The 14924-nt window shown below is 34.8% G+C and overlaps 3 pseudogenes; all 3 read right to left on the bottom strand.

Annotated features, from left to right (window-relative positions):
- Positions 1–735: 735 nt before the first annotated feature.
- LOC126409377 (NAD(P)H-quinone oxidoreductase chain 4, chloroplastic-like) lies at positions 736–2464 on the bottom strand (annotated as a pseudogene).
- Positions 2465–7310: 4846 nt separating this feature from the next.
- Positions 7311–8525, bottom strand: LOC126409378 (NAD(P)H-quinone oxidoreductase subunit H, chloroplastic-like; annotated as a pseudogene).
- Positions 8526–9296: 771 nt separating this feature from the next.
- Positions 9297–14924, bottom strand: part of LOC126409375 (protein TIC 214-like) — a 5925-nt pseudogene continuing 297 nt past the window's right edge.

Here is a 14924-nt window from a genome sequence, read left to right as displayed (position 1 = left end):
GCTTTGCCACTTCGGGTCTTTTAACTAAAATGCATCAATCCGCAATATTAGTGCCTGCTCTCCAATCCCGTTGGTTAATGATGCACGTAAGTATGATGTTGTTGAGCTATGCAGCTCTTTTATGTGGATCATTATTATCCATAACTCTCCTGGTCATTACGTTTAGAAGAAAGATAGATATTTTCGGTAAAACCAATCATTTATTAATTAGTTCATTTTCTTTTGATGAGACCCAATACGTGAATTTTTCGTTTAGAAATTATCACAGGTATCAATTGACTCAGCGATTGGATTCTTGGAGTTATCGTGTCATTGGCTTGGGTTTTACCCTTTTAACTATAGGTATTCTTTCAGGAGCAGTATGGGCTAATGAGGCATGGGGATCTTATTGGAATTGGGACCCCAAAGAAACCTGGGCATTTATTACTTGGACCGTATTCGCGATTTATTTACATACTAGAACAAATAAAAGTTTGCAAGGTGCAAATTCAGCAATTGTGGCTTCTATGGGATTTCTTATAATTTGGATCTGCTATTTTGGGGTCAATCTATTAGGAAGAGGGCTACATAGTTATGGTTCATTCACATTAAACATCTAATTGAAGAAAAAAACTGCAGAATACATAGAAAGATTGTACACATACCCTTTCATTCTCATATACCCCTCTCATATACCATAATATTATTAACCATAATATTATTATCTCATTTATACATTATATGTATAAGGTGAAAGATATATATGTAATCAGAAATATCTGTAGTTAAATAATAAAAACTACAGATATTTCTGATTACAATTTCCTTCATTTAATTGCATTTTTGACTTGATAGAAGGAAAAATCTTCTTTTCCTTTTGATTGGTCTAGCCAACGATTGATTTGTTTGTAAACAGCAGTGCAGGATTATTGGATTGGATCTTCTGTGCTGCCCATAACCATAAAAAAATCCATCCATGAAAGCTACCCATGAAAGTAATTAGATAGAATAGTTTCTACCTTGTCAACTGATAGTGAAAGAACGAAATCTGGATAAATACCAATACCTATTATAGGTAAAAGGATACACATCAAAATAAAGATTTCTCGTGGTCCAGAATCCACAAAGTGAGACTTGGGAACATTGAATAACCTGTATCCATAGAACATCTGGCGTGACATAGATAATGAATAAATAGGAGTTAATATCATTCCAATTGCCATTACAAAAGTAATTAGTATTTTTGACATTACAAGGTATTTTGGGCTAGTAATTATTCCCAAAAATATCACAAATTCTGCAACAAAACCACTCATTCCTGGTAATGCGAGAGAAGCCATTGAGAAGCTACTGAACATCGTAAAGATTCTTGGCATTAGTATAGCTATTCCCCCCATTTCGTTAAGATAACGAAGACGTATTCTATCATAACTTGTTCCTGCCAGGAAAAAAAGTGCAGCACCAATAAATCCATGAGAGATGATTTGTAAAATAGCTCCATTGAGTCCCGCATCGGTTATAGAACTAATTCCTATTATTATGAAACCCATATGAGATACGGAAGAATAGGCTATTCTCTTTTTTAAATTGCGTTGACCAAGAGAAGTTAAAGCTGCATAGATTATTTGAATAGTCCCTACTATCATCAACCAAGGAGAAAATATGGAATGGGCGTGGGGTAATAATTCCATATTGACCCGAACCAACCCGTATGCTCCCATTTTTAATAAGATTCCAGCTAGAAGCATACATGTACTGTAATGCGCCTCTCCATGGGTATCTGGCAACCATGTATGTAAAGGTATGATCGGTGATTTGACAGCATAAGCAATAAGGAAACCCAAATAAAATATTATTTCCAATGCCACGGGATACGATTGATTAGCTAATGTTTCAAAATTTAATGTTGGTTCATTGGAACCATATAAACCCATACCTAGAACTCCCATTAAGAGAAAAATGGAACCTCCTGCAGTGTACAAAATGAACTTTGTAGCTGAGTACAGACGTTTCTTTCCTCCCCACATGGATAAAAGTAGGTAAACAGGAATTAATTCTAATTCCCACATGATGAAAAAAAGTAAGAGGTCTCGAGAAGAAAATGATCCTATTTGACCACTGTACATTGCTAACATCAGGAAATGGAACAATCGCGAATTTCGGGTAACTGGCCAAGCCGCTGAAGTAGCTAAAGTAGTGATAAATCCTGTCAATAAAATGGGTCCTATAGAAAGTCCGTCGATTCCGAGTCTCCAGTGAAAATCAAAAATATTTATCCAGTTAAAGTCTTCTTCCAATTGGATTAATGGATCGTCCAATTTAAAATGATAACAGAATACGTAGGTCGTTAGAAGGAGTTCAAATAAGCAGATACAGATAGTATACCATCGAACTACCTTATTTCCTCTATGAGGGAAAAGAGCAATTAAGGAACCCGCGGATATGGGCAAAACAACAATGATGTTAACCAATAAAAATCACTCATAGTAAAGACAAAATACACTTTGATTTGACCAGAAAAACCCGCGCTCGGATTTTTTTATTTATCGAGTACGGGTTTTTGTCGGTAAAGAGGAATCAAATGGATTCAAGGGGAGTTTTTTGTAACGTATTAATAAGCTAGACCCATGCTACGGGTTGTCTCATGCCATAAATAAACCCGTATACTTAAGAAATCCGTTGGACAAGCAGATTCACATCTCTTACAACCTACACAGTCCTCCGTTCTTGGTGCGGAAGCAATTTGCTTAGCTTTACATCCGTCCCAGGGTATCATTTCCAGGACATCTGTAGGACACGCTCGTACGCATTGGGTACACCCTATACATGTATCATAAATCTTTACTGAGTGTGACATTAGATCTATTAATTTTTTTTGGAACGTCATAAATTTTCGGTCTGGTAGCTTTAGTAAATGATTAAATATTTTGGCACCAGACGAATCGGTGATTAGACCATAAAGTTTTGTTAGAAATCTATTTCTGATCTGTTCATGAGATAGGCCCAAGATACTTTGATCTCTTATCTTTCATCAAACATGGTCATATCAGTCAATACACGTTTTGCTAATCTATAAATGAATTATAGTTATATATAATAAAGAAAGAAAACGTATAAAATTTATTGTACTCTTATTCCTAATCCATGCTTATGATCCATTGATCCATAACGTGAGTCGAGTGTCTATTTACTTCTACAGAGTGACATAACGTATATGTCTTTATATATTTTATTTGAGTAAAGGTTCCGACTACCGACTATTTTTATTTATTCAATAAATTTGATTGATTGATACGAGTTGATTTTCTGTTACGATAGATCGAAGAAACAATAGCTGGTCCAATAGCTGCTTCGGCGGCTGCAATAGCGATAACAAAGATCGAGAAAACGTCTCCCTTTAATTGGCGACTATCAAATAAATCAGAAAATGTTATGAGATTCATATTAACAGCATTCAGTATAAGTTCAAGACACATAAGTGCTCTAACCATGTTTCGACTTGTGATCAATCCATAGATACCAATAGAAAATAAATAGGCACTCAAAACAAGTACATGCTCGAGCATCATTGACCAACTCCTCGTCAATCTCGATTCATTTCAATATAAACAACAATTCAACTGATTCGATTAATTAAATGAGAAGATTCTACTGAATCTAATTCAATTATCAATCCATATAATATATATAAGAAATACAGTACCAAAAAAGACACTGAAATGGGTCGTCGAACTAACAAAAACTTTGAAATATGTCTCATGAACAATATTCCAATTTAGGGTGGACAGATAGATGCGATAACAATTACACGGAGGTTGCTTTATTTTATTTGGTTGGTTTGTTATTTCCAATTCTAAGTATCTATTCCCGGCGAGCCATAGCAATTGCGCCACTAAGGAAACTAAAAGGATTATAGAAATCAGTTCAAATGGAAGATAAAAATCTGTTGATAAATGAATCCCAATCTGTTGAACATTACTTGTCAGGTCCTGTTCTATGATCTGGTTTGATCTTGTAGTCCAAATAATCCCGTACCATGACGTGTTTGGGATAGTAGCAATTAGTGAAAAAAAAATACTTGTACAAACTAGCGAAGTGAATCCATCTCCGACAGTCCAAAAATGAAAAGAATTGTAATATTCTGAACCATTCATAAACATCACAGCAAATAAGATTAAGACATTTATGGCTCCCACGTAAATAAGTAGCTGCGCAGCAGCTACAAAATAAGAGTTCGATGGAATATAAAATAAAGATATACAAACAAGAACCAATCCCAAGGAAAAGGCAGAATAAATTGGATTGGTAAGTAATACCACTCCTAGACCTCCTACTATAAGACCTGATCCCAGAGATACTAAAAGAATATCATGTATTGGCGCAGGTAAATCCATTATGTGTTAAATAAGCGATAAATAAGTCAAAATATCTCATGATCTTACTGGTCGGGAAAAAGTGGGTTACCCTTTTTTATATCTAATAGTTCTTACCCCAGCGTGGTGTGGGTTTATGTAGATTGAGTTAATCAATTGAACGGGCCAATCTTGCTTTTGTCTTTAGTCGAAACAGAGTTCGTAATTTCATATTTTAATTAAACAAATAAGGGCTATGGCTATAATGGCTATATATATTTATATATTCAAAAAGTAGTTATAATCCTCACAAATCTAGTTATTCTTTGTCTGACATGAAAGAAACTTACCTACTTTGATCAAAACTTAGTCTTATTTTTAATTTAATTGGTAATCGTTCTTGAATCAAGGGGTTTCTCCATAGATATTTTTATTGGAGTTGAGTTCATAATTGTTCGAACTGTGTAATCTCCAATTACAGACATTGGTAACCGACCCAAAGCAATTTGATTATAATTTAATTCGTGACGATCGTAGGTGGAAAGTTCATATTCTTCAGTCATTGATAAACAGTTTGTGGGGCAATACTCCACGCAATTACCACAAAATATACAGATTCCGAAATCAATACTATAATTAAGCAATCGTTTCTTTCTAATATCTGTTTCTAATCGCCAATCAACAACAGGTAGATCTATCGGACATACGCGAACACATACTTCACAAGCAATGCATTTATCAAATTCAAAGTGGATTCGCCCACGGAAACGCTCTGATGTGATCGATTTTTCATAAGGATATTGAATAGTTACAGGTAAACGATTTGCGTGAGATAAGGTAATCATGAAACTTTGACCAATGTATCTTGCAGCTCGTACTGTCTGTTGACCATAATTCATGAACCCAGTCACCATAGGAAACATATATCGTGAATATCCATGAATAATTTGATGTTTCTTTCTCTTGCTTGAGAGAGGATAAGAATCTGGAATATCCTATTCTGTTATAGCGAAACAAGTTGGGAAGAAGTTGTCAATAATAGATTACCGAGAGCAATAGGTAAAAGAGATTTCCACCCAAGATTTAATAGTTGATCCATTCTCAGCCTAGGTAAAGTCCATCTTGTTGAGATAGGAATGAACAGGAACAAATAAGCTTTAGCTAATGTAATGAGGAGACTAATTGTTGTTCCAAAGACTTCACTAGTTTTATTTATTTCGAAAAGTTCAGTAATTGGTATATATGGAATAGGAAGATTCCACCCTCCCAAGTACAGAACTGTTACGAATAATGAAGAAACTAGTAAATTGAGGTAAGAAGCAACATAAAATAAACCAAATTTGATACCTGAATATTCAGTTTGATAACCTGCTACTAATTCCTCCTCGGCTTCCGGTAAATCAAAGGGCAATCTCTCGCATTCTGCTAGTGAAGAAATTATAAAAACTATGAACCCTATAGGTTGACGCCAAAGATTCCACCCCCAAAAACCATATTTTGACTGCGCCTCAACTATATCAACCGTACTTGAACTGTTAGATAATCATAGTCGATGATAACATCACTGTTCCCATCTCTATTCCAGAACCGTACATGAGACCTCAGCTTCATACGGCTCCTCAATGGTCACGAATAAATCTAAGGTATGCTTCGGTATTACATCGGCATACCATAGGAAAAAGAAAGATGAATCAAAATGCTCATAAGTGAACTAGACCAGTGGGATTCTGTCCGCGATAAGATAATAACAAATAAAAAGTACACTTCTGAATCCATCTCATCCTTTATTCTTTTTGCTGAGTTTCTTGTTCAGTAATAACTTAACTCGATCTTTCCATAAGATACAATAAATAGTCAATCCATTTTCCTTCCTGTTCTTCTCTTCTTTCTCAGAAGGACTATACTATATAAATAAAGGATTACTTCGTTCCTGATAGTTATTTTTAAATCAGTGGATAGGAGCTATACTCTGGATCGGGATCACGGGGAAGTACTTTTTGATCATTTCTACCAACTTCAAGCCCTCATTATGACTCCTTTTATGTAATGTCAAAATATCCGTTTGGATACGTTACATTATCTCCATTACTAATCTTTTGTGTACCTTGGTGTTCCTAACCGTCCACTCAGTTTTGGTGGATCCTCGGTATGGTAATAAATACAAGAGTAAAATTCCATACAGTTGATCTTTTGCGCCCGCTTCAAGTCCTGATGGCTAATCGATACTTGGGGTAAACAGCTTCCGCTGCTTATGTTTAGCTCCACTTTACTCTCGTACGTAGGTAATGAGACTCGATCTTCTTACTGCGAATTCATAAGCAGTTTTGTTTCACTCATATAACTATCTGGTTTAGTTCATAGATCCCAGTGATGAATAAAAAAGAGTTCTATCTATATATTCAATCAACCAACTTCTTTCCTAGAAAAAGCAAAGAAAGAGGTAGGAGTGCGTATTCCAACGAATCACACGTAGAGATATTGATAACACACATGGAGTTAACGGTATTTCATAACTTATAGATTGAGCAGCAGCTCGTAAACCACCTGAAAAGGAATATTTATTATTTGATCCATATCCGGACATAAGAAGTCCGATAGGGGCAATACTTGAAATAGCGATCCATAGAGAAACACCTATACTGAGATCGGTTAGTACAAGGTGATGGCCAAAGGGAATTACTGAATAACTCAGTAGAATTGATACGACCGCTACGGATGGGCCGACACTAAATAAACGAATATCTCCTCTAGATGGAAGAAGATCTTCTTTGAAAAGTAGTTTGACCCCATCCGCTAGAGCTTGAAGAATGCCCAGGGGCCGGCATACTCAGGACCAATTCGTCGTTGTATCCCTGCAGATATTTTTCTTTCTAGCCACACAATTACTAATACCCCTATTGTGATTCCCAATACAAGAGTAACAATAGGTACAAGTAACCATATGAGCCCATAGGCCTCTTTTGAGGATTCCGATCTGAAAAAGAATTGATAGCTTGTGCTTCTTCAATTATCATTTCAACGATCAACTTCTCCCATAATGATATCTATACTACCTAGTATTGTCATAATATCAGCCAATTTCATTCTTTTAACTAGCTGAGGAAGAATTTGCAAATTGATGAAACCGGGTGGACGTATTTTCCATCTCCAAGGAAAAACACTATTATCTCCTATCAGAAAAATACCTAATTCTCCCTTTGGGGCTTCTACTCTCACATAAAGTTCTTGTTTTGACAATTCAAAACTGGGAGAAGGCTTTTTACTAATGAATCGATATTCAAAGTCGTTCAATTCTGAATCTTTTGTTCCAGCAAAGCGTCGGAATTCTAAATTTTCATAAGGTCCCCCGGAATTCCTTCCAGAGCCTGTTGAATAATTTTGATGGATTCCGTCATTTCGCCAATTCTTACTAAATAACGAGCTAATGAGTCTCCTTCTTTTTGCCATTGGACTTCCCAATCGAATTCATCATAACACTCATACCGATCGACTTTACGAAGGTCCCATTGGATTCCGGAAGCTCGTAGCATTGGTCCTGATAAACCCCAATTTATGGCTTCCTCTCCCCCAATAAAACCTACCCCTTCAACTCGTTCCAAAAGATGGGATTGCGCGTAATAAGCTTTTGATATTCAACAACTCCCGTTAAAAAATAATCGCAGAAATCTAAACATTTATCTATCCAGCCATGAGGTAAATCAGCAGCTACCCCCCGATACGGAAATAATTATGCATCATTCGCATACCTGTGGCAGCTTCGAATAGATCATATAACAATTCCCTCTCTCTGAAAATATAGAAGAAAGGAGTCTGCGCACCGATATCGGCCATAAAAGGTCCAAGCCATAACAAATGCGAAGCTATACGACTCAACTCCAGCATAATTACCCTAATATAGCTGGCTCTTTTAGGTACTTGAATATTTCCCAATTCCTCAGGTGCATTAACGGTTATTGCCTCCGTGAACATAGTAGCTAAATAATCCCAACGTGTTACATAAGGTAGATATTGTATAATTGTTCGGTTTTCCGCAATTTTTTCCATTCCTCTGTGTAAATAACCCAATATGGGTTCACAGTCGATAACATCTTCGCCATCTAGAGTAACAATGAGTCGAAGAACACCATGCATTGACGGGTGGTGAGGACCCATATTGACCACGAGGAGGTCTTTTCTTGCGTCTGGTACAGTCATATGTTTTTATTCTCCGATTCCAATTCATTATTCCATTTCTCCGATCCCAATTCATTATTCCATGAATTCCTGAAAATGAAACGAGGTTCATCCAAATTCAAGATCTAATGAACCGAATAACTCAAACGAATTTCCAAACTAACCAGTTTTTGGTTCTCGAATACCCAATTGACCAATTAATTCCCTATAACGCACTCGATTTTTCTTTGATAAATAAACCAGCAGTCGTTGGCGTTTCCCCAGAATTTTCCGCAGACCCCTCTGAGATAAATAGTCTCTTCTGTGCAGTTTCAAATGTGAAGTAAGTCTCTCTATCTTATTGGTAAAATTAAATACTTGGAATTCAACAGAACCCCTTTTTTCTTCTTGTGGAATAACGGATATGGGCGAATTCTTTACCATACAAATAAATTCTTCTCTTTTTTTCTTTTTGTTCCCACGGATATAAATCTTCCCAATCAAGAATAATAATACCATTTATTTTGTTCTGGTGTACACAATAATCTGGATTGATTCATATATTACTCTTTTTTCTATCAAACAAATCAAAATGAATATGAATAAATAATAACAATAAATTTATTCAGATACAAAGGGATGGTATATTCCTGGGCTCACGAAACAGAATGAAAGGGAAAGGGACCTAAAAAGATTCTGTCGATTCATTCCTAGGTCCAATTGATATGTGACTGAATCTTGTGTATCAGAGTCTAACTGACTGAATCTTGTGTATCAGAGTCTAACTGACTGAATCTTGTGTATCAGAGTCTAACATAAGGTATGTATTTATTTGCATGTTCTCATATACCAGGCGCGTGATAAAGAGGGAAATTGATTGTAACATCAGCGAATTCCAAATTGCTTATACATATGGATCCTTGACATACTGAAACGACTCCCATTATTGGTATCAAACCAATAACGATTCATACAGGCTAAATCTTCTAATCGATGAGTGGGCCAAAGAAACACTTTCCATTTTAGAGAGTTATTTGTATCTGTATCAAAATGCTTATCCCTATTTACAAATTTCTCAAACCCCTGCGCATTAGTCTTAGCTCTATTGCAAAATACTGGATTCTTATTCACAAGGTTCCTATTTCGGTAATTGAAACGGCTTATAATTCTCAATTCTCTACGATGGCTAGGAGATAAAATATGTTCAGGAACAAGCAAATCATAATTATTATTGTCCCCATTCACACGCACTCCTCCGTGTCGTGCAATCGAGCCATTCAAGTCATTCTTATCAATATGTTTTTTTACCTGGTATCCTCGATTAGTTTGGTACTGAACCTTATGGGTCAATGAAATAGCTATGGTTTGATACATAATCGAAATTCCATCCCATTTGATAGACAAACGAACCGGTTCAACAATAAATATTCCCCTTTTTATCAATTCTGGAAGAGACAAATCCTTATTAATCAGCATTACATCTAGACCCATTTCTCCTCTTTGAATAGAGGATATAGCAATTTCATTCGGATTCATAAGTCTAAGCAGTAGACAATATACCTTGATATTATTGGTCATTCTTTGATTGAAAGAATCACCCCATCGGAGTTGAAAAAGAAAATATTTTTTCAAAAATAAGTCTAGTTCCGCTTCCTTCTTGCTCTTGAATTTCTTTTTCTTTCTGCGTTTCTTAATATCTGAACCCGCGGAATTTGCTCCAACATCTTTTTTTTGGTTTCTTATATCAGATATAAGATTTCCTTGGTGCTGTCGTTCTTTCTCGTCCCGGTTCCCATTCTCTAATTCAAGATATCCCTTTTGATTAGATTCTACTTTTGGTTTTGGATTAAATCTTTCTTTTTGATTAGATTCCACCTTTGGATCTATATAAAGATCGCTTGTTTTGTTTCCATGAAAATCAAATAGAAGCAATTTGATTGGTATGATCCACGGATTAGTCTTATATCGATCGTAAAGCGGCACAAATTCTGGTAAGAACCAAGGGCGCAGATTCGATATAGTATGATCTAACATTTGTTCATTCATTCCCATCCAATCAAAAAATAACTCTTTTTGCTTTGTTTGGATTTCTTGATGAATTCTGATATAAAGATAAAGAATATCTTTCTTATTGGTCCCAGTCTTAGTAGTTTTCTTTTTTTTATTAATGAAAGTTCTGATACCCGTACTAGTCCTAGTTTCAATATTGTTTCTAGGGTAAAAATTGGTGATTCTCAATTCCAAATATTTTCTATCTAGATTTGGATCCCTATCAATTGTATATTTATCTTCTAGGCTATCATTTATAGTTGTAGCATAAAACGATTTGTATTTATGTGTATTGTAATTAGAAATCTCTCCGTGCCTGTTTACTTGTAATGGTGATCCATAAATATTGGAGTCTTTCACATCTTCATAATTAAGATATTTATATGATAAAAGATCATATCTGTAGTGTTTTTTAATTTTTTTTTCGCAACTCGGACTCTTCAATAAGTCCAATTTATATTTATAATAATCCTTTTTACCGGAATGAATTAATTGGTCTTTTTCTTCATATGAACCCAATTTTGGTGAGTCGTTATTTTTAATCGTAAAATGCTGATTGACTTTCTTTCTCCATTTTAGAGGTGCTAATCTAGACCATTTGTCATGGGAGAAATTGTATTGATAATGGCTCTTTAACCAGTTTTTCCATTCACTCATTCCAGAATTCCGCAGTTTCTTGTGTTTTGATTCTGAATCAAATATTCCTCGTGTATGGAAATAGTCATGGAAATAGTCTTTTATTCTATCCTTAATAAAAGGATATGTTCTGTAGTAATGAAATATGGATTCTGACTTATATTTGTTACTAACTTGGGTTTGCAATAATTTGTAAAACACATAGGCTTGAGACAAAGAAGATAAGTCGCAGTAAATCGGTGAATTACTATCACTACTTATATTAGTAGTATAAGTAGAAAGAGATTTTACAGTCGAAATGAAGGGAATTATATTTGGATTCGTTTCATTAGTATCCTTTTCCTTTATTTCGTCATTGTAAGTGTATCCATTTAAAGTATTTTTTGTTGAGTCAAGAAAAAATTGTGCATTGATCCTGTAAATGTTAGTGATACATAGAAGGATACCCATGTATATTCTTTCAATGAAAGATTTCATAAAAGAGTTCCATTTAGAGATTAATGGGGCACTTCTTCTTTTTTTAGATATTTGAAAAATATGTTTCCGTGATTCGGTTCTTTTATTACTAAAATTTCCCTTGTTAGTACTAATATCTATATCCTCAATATCTGGAGTTAGAGGTTTTTTTTCTTGTCTTTTCTAATCTTTTCTACTTGATCCCAGATTTTGGTTGTCTTATCAGCCAGATCATTAATTTTTCTTTCTATCAGTGAATCATTTGTCCAATCTCCGGATACAATTATAATGGGTGATTCATGGATGATTTTTTTGGAATCTTTCTCATTTTGACTTGGTTCTTCATTTTGACTTGGGTCATAGACTCGCGTCACTAAGAAAAAGAGTTTCTTCACTTTTCTTTTTATAAATAGAACTATTTTGATAATCCATCTTATTTTTTCGTTGAGAATCTTTAGAAAACCTTTTATGTTGTCTTTTATAATTCTTAGAAAGAAAAAACCTGTCTTTTTGACTTTTCTAATTTTTTTTTCGAGTGTTTTATTAATGGGTTCAAAAAAGAAAGGTTTTTTTCGGGGAGAGCCAAAGGGACTTCTGTTTCCATCCCCCAGATCGTTAAAAACAGAAATTTTTTTGTTTTTTTCTTAGATCCTTATGATGGGATCGTAGCTTTTTTCTATGCCAAGGTTTCAGAGAGAAAGGAAATAGGATTTTTATCTGAATACCGTCTGTTAACCAATCTTTTGGAAATTCTGTTTCCGATAATTGAACACCATTATATGTGCATTTGACATGCATTTCCCTACTCCATTCGGTCAAATCTTCATACCACTCAGGGAATTGAAATAATAACATACGACCAATATTTTTAACTATTATCAATGAAGGTAATATGATGTATTTTCGAAGAATCGAGTGGGTTACTAATATGGAACTCCTTATTGCTTGAGCAAATATAATATTATCCCAAGTTTCTGCTATTGCTATCCGTTCCTCCTCCTGTCTTTTATCCTCTTTTCTTTTATACTCCTCTTCGTGTTCTTTCTCCATTTTCTCTTTCTCTTTTGCCCCTTCACCCACATAATCAGATGTTTGTATTTTTGGGCTTTTTTCCTCCATCCAATTCCTAAAAATGAGGTTCATCATCCTTGAGATATCAAAAGAAAACAAAGGTGTTTTGTCTATTCTGTCAAAAAAAAGGGGGAGTGTACATCTGTTTGAAACATTTCCCAAGTGACTGTTTTACGTCTTTGAGCCCGCATCGACCCTTTGATTATATCACGACGAAAATCTGATTGTTGCGAGTAACGTATCAAGGCCATTTCATGTTCTTCTGCTTGATCACCATTTCCTTTTCCTCTTTGATCACCATTTTTGGCTTGATCACCCTTTTTCTTTTTGGCTTGATCACCATTTCCTTTTCCTCTTTGATCACCTTTTTCGACTTGATCATCACTATTTTTTTCTTGATTACTATCGGTGGTATTACTGATATTATCAGTAGTATTATTGATATTATCATTGGTATTAATGATATTATCAGTGGTAGTATTGATGATATTATCATTGGTATTAATGATATTAGTATCCTCATCGGTATCAGTGTCAGTATAAATTACTACACGTTTGGCTTTTCTTGAACGAATCCCGTGATCCTCTGTGGATTCTTCCTGATCATCTTCTTCCTCCTCCTCCTCCTCCTCTTCTTCAAAATCCAAATCAGAAGTCAGTTTGTATAACCATCGAGGAACCTTTTTCTTAATTTCTTCAATTTGAAGATTACTCATTTTTTGATCATTCGGATCAGCTCTAACCATATCGAATACTTTTTCTTCTCCCCCAAAAGCAAATTGTTTGAAACGAGTTCTTGATTTCTCAGCTTCTTCAGCTTCTTCTGTAAATTCACCAATTGAGACTGATGAATCCTCAATGCCTGTAGATAATGATTTTACGTCAAGTTTATATATTTCGTGTTCCAATTCTCGTTCAAACTCTCGATAATCCTTGGAAAAAAGGATACCATGAATCTTATTTATCCAAGCCATTTTGGTAGACCCCCGTGTGGAGGTAGTTGAATCATTCCTAATTGAATATAAATACCCTTTTTTTATTGTTCCACGATAAGGTCCGTTCAAAAGAGGATCATAAAACTTAGGTAAGCATTCTTGTTCCTCTTCATCATTGCACAATCTGGCTCTTTTTTCGACCACATCGAGGATAAGAGATCCTTTGTCTATAGCTTCAATTCGATTTATGAATTCGTTCCTTAAGTTATCTCTTTGTTTTTTAGTGGTCGAAACCCATTCATTAGAGAGGGCCTCCGCAGGTAGTTTTTCCGCTGTGCGAAAAGACATCTTTTTTTGTATCATTTCAAAAAAAGTAGACAAACTAGGTGGATATGTGAAAGATATTCTTTGCTTTCCATCACTTTCGCATGTATTAAAAAATATTGAGACATTTCATTTCTTACAGCATTTGAAAATCGATCATTTTCTATATACCGCAGAGGTCGATTCCATCGTTGATAATCGAAAAGAAGAGACAGAAGGGATTTTTCAATCCATAAAAGTTCATTCTTTTCTTTCTCTTTCAGGTCGAATTCATCTTCTTCCTTTCCATTCAACCAGATCTCCTCTGTTTCATATATCTTCTTGTAAAGATTCCACCTTTCTTCCTCTTCCAAAGAAATGGAAAGGTCTTCTTCCACGGATCTATCTTCTTCCTGTTCTATCTTATTTGTTTTCGAAACTGTTTCTATTTCTACATTTCCTTCTTCTTCAGTTTTATTCTTTTCTTCCCCTTTTGAACTTTCTTTCAGTTTTTTAGTTATAATGGGTGATGGCATTCTTCCTAGATAGCATATACAGATGATAAATAAGAGAATACTAAAGATTTGAGATACAGAATTTCTCCATTTTGACATAAGATAATTATTAGATCTAAAAAGTGCATTAGATCTCATTTTTTCCCATGGCCAAGATAATACTAAGCCAATACATTTCATCAATAACATGTGACCAATTAACCAGCCAAAAAAACTACTTGTTACAAATAAAATCTTATTGTTGTATCGAAACATGGAAATGTCGACTAATCTGGTTAATGTTGAACTTGGTAAAATAAAATGGTTGAATAATTGAAAAATTAGATTATTCAGGAATACATATTGAATGCTAAGGTTAGGAATGAAATTCCCGTGAGTAGATCTATAATCAAAAAGGGATTTCTTATTGTTCCAGAAGAACAAAAAATGAAACAAAAGATACGGTATAACTAGGACAGTCAGTGTATGGGGTCTAC

This window comes from Nymphaea colorata, unplaced genomic scaffold (assembly GCF_008831285.2).
Source record: "Nymphaea colorata isolate Beijing-Zhang1983 unplaced genomic scaffold, ASM883128v2 scaffold0147, whole genome shotgun sequence".
In the NCBI taxonomy this organism is placed as follows: Eukaryota; Viridiplantae; Streptophyta; class Magnoliopsida; order Nymphaeales; family Nymphaeaceae; genus Nymphaea; species Nymphaea colorata.
The sequence above is the reverse complement of the archived record's forward strand: the minus strand, read 5'-3'. Positions and strand labels throughout refer to the sequence as shown.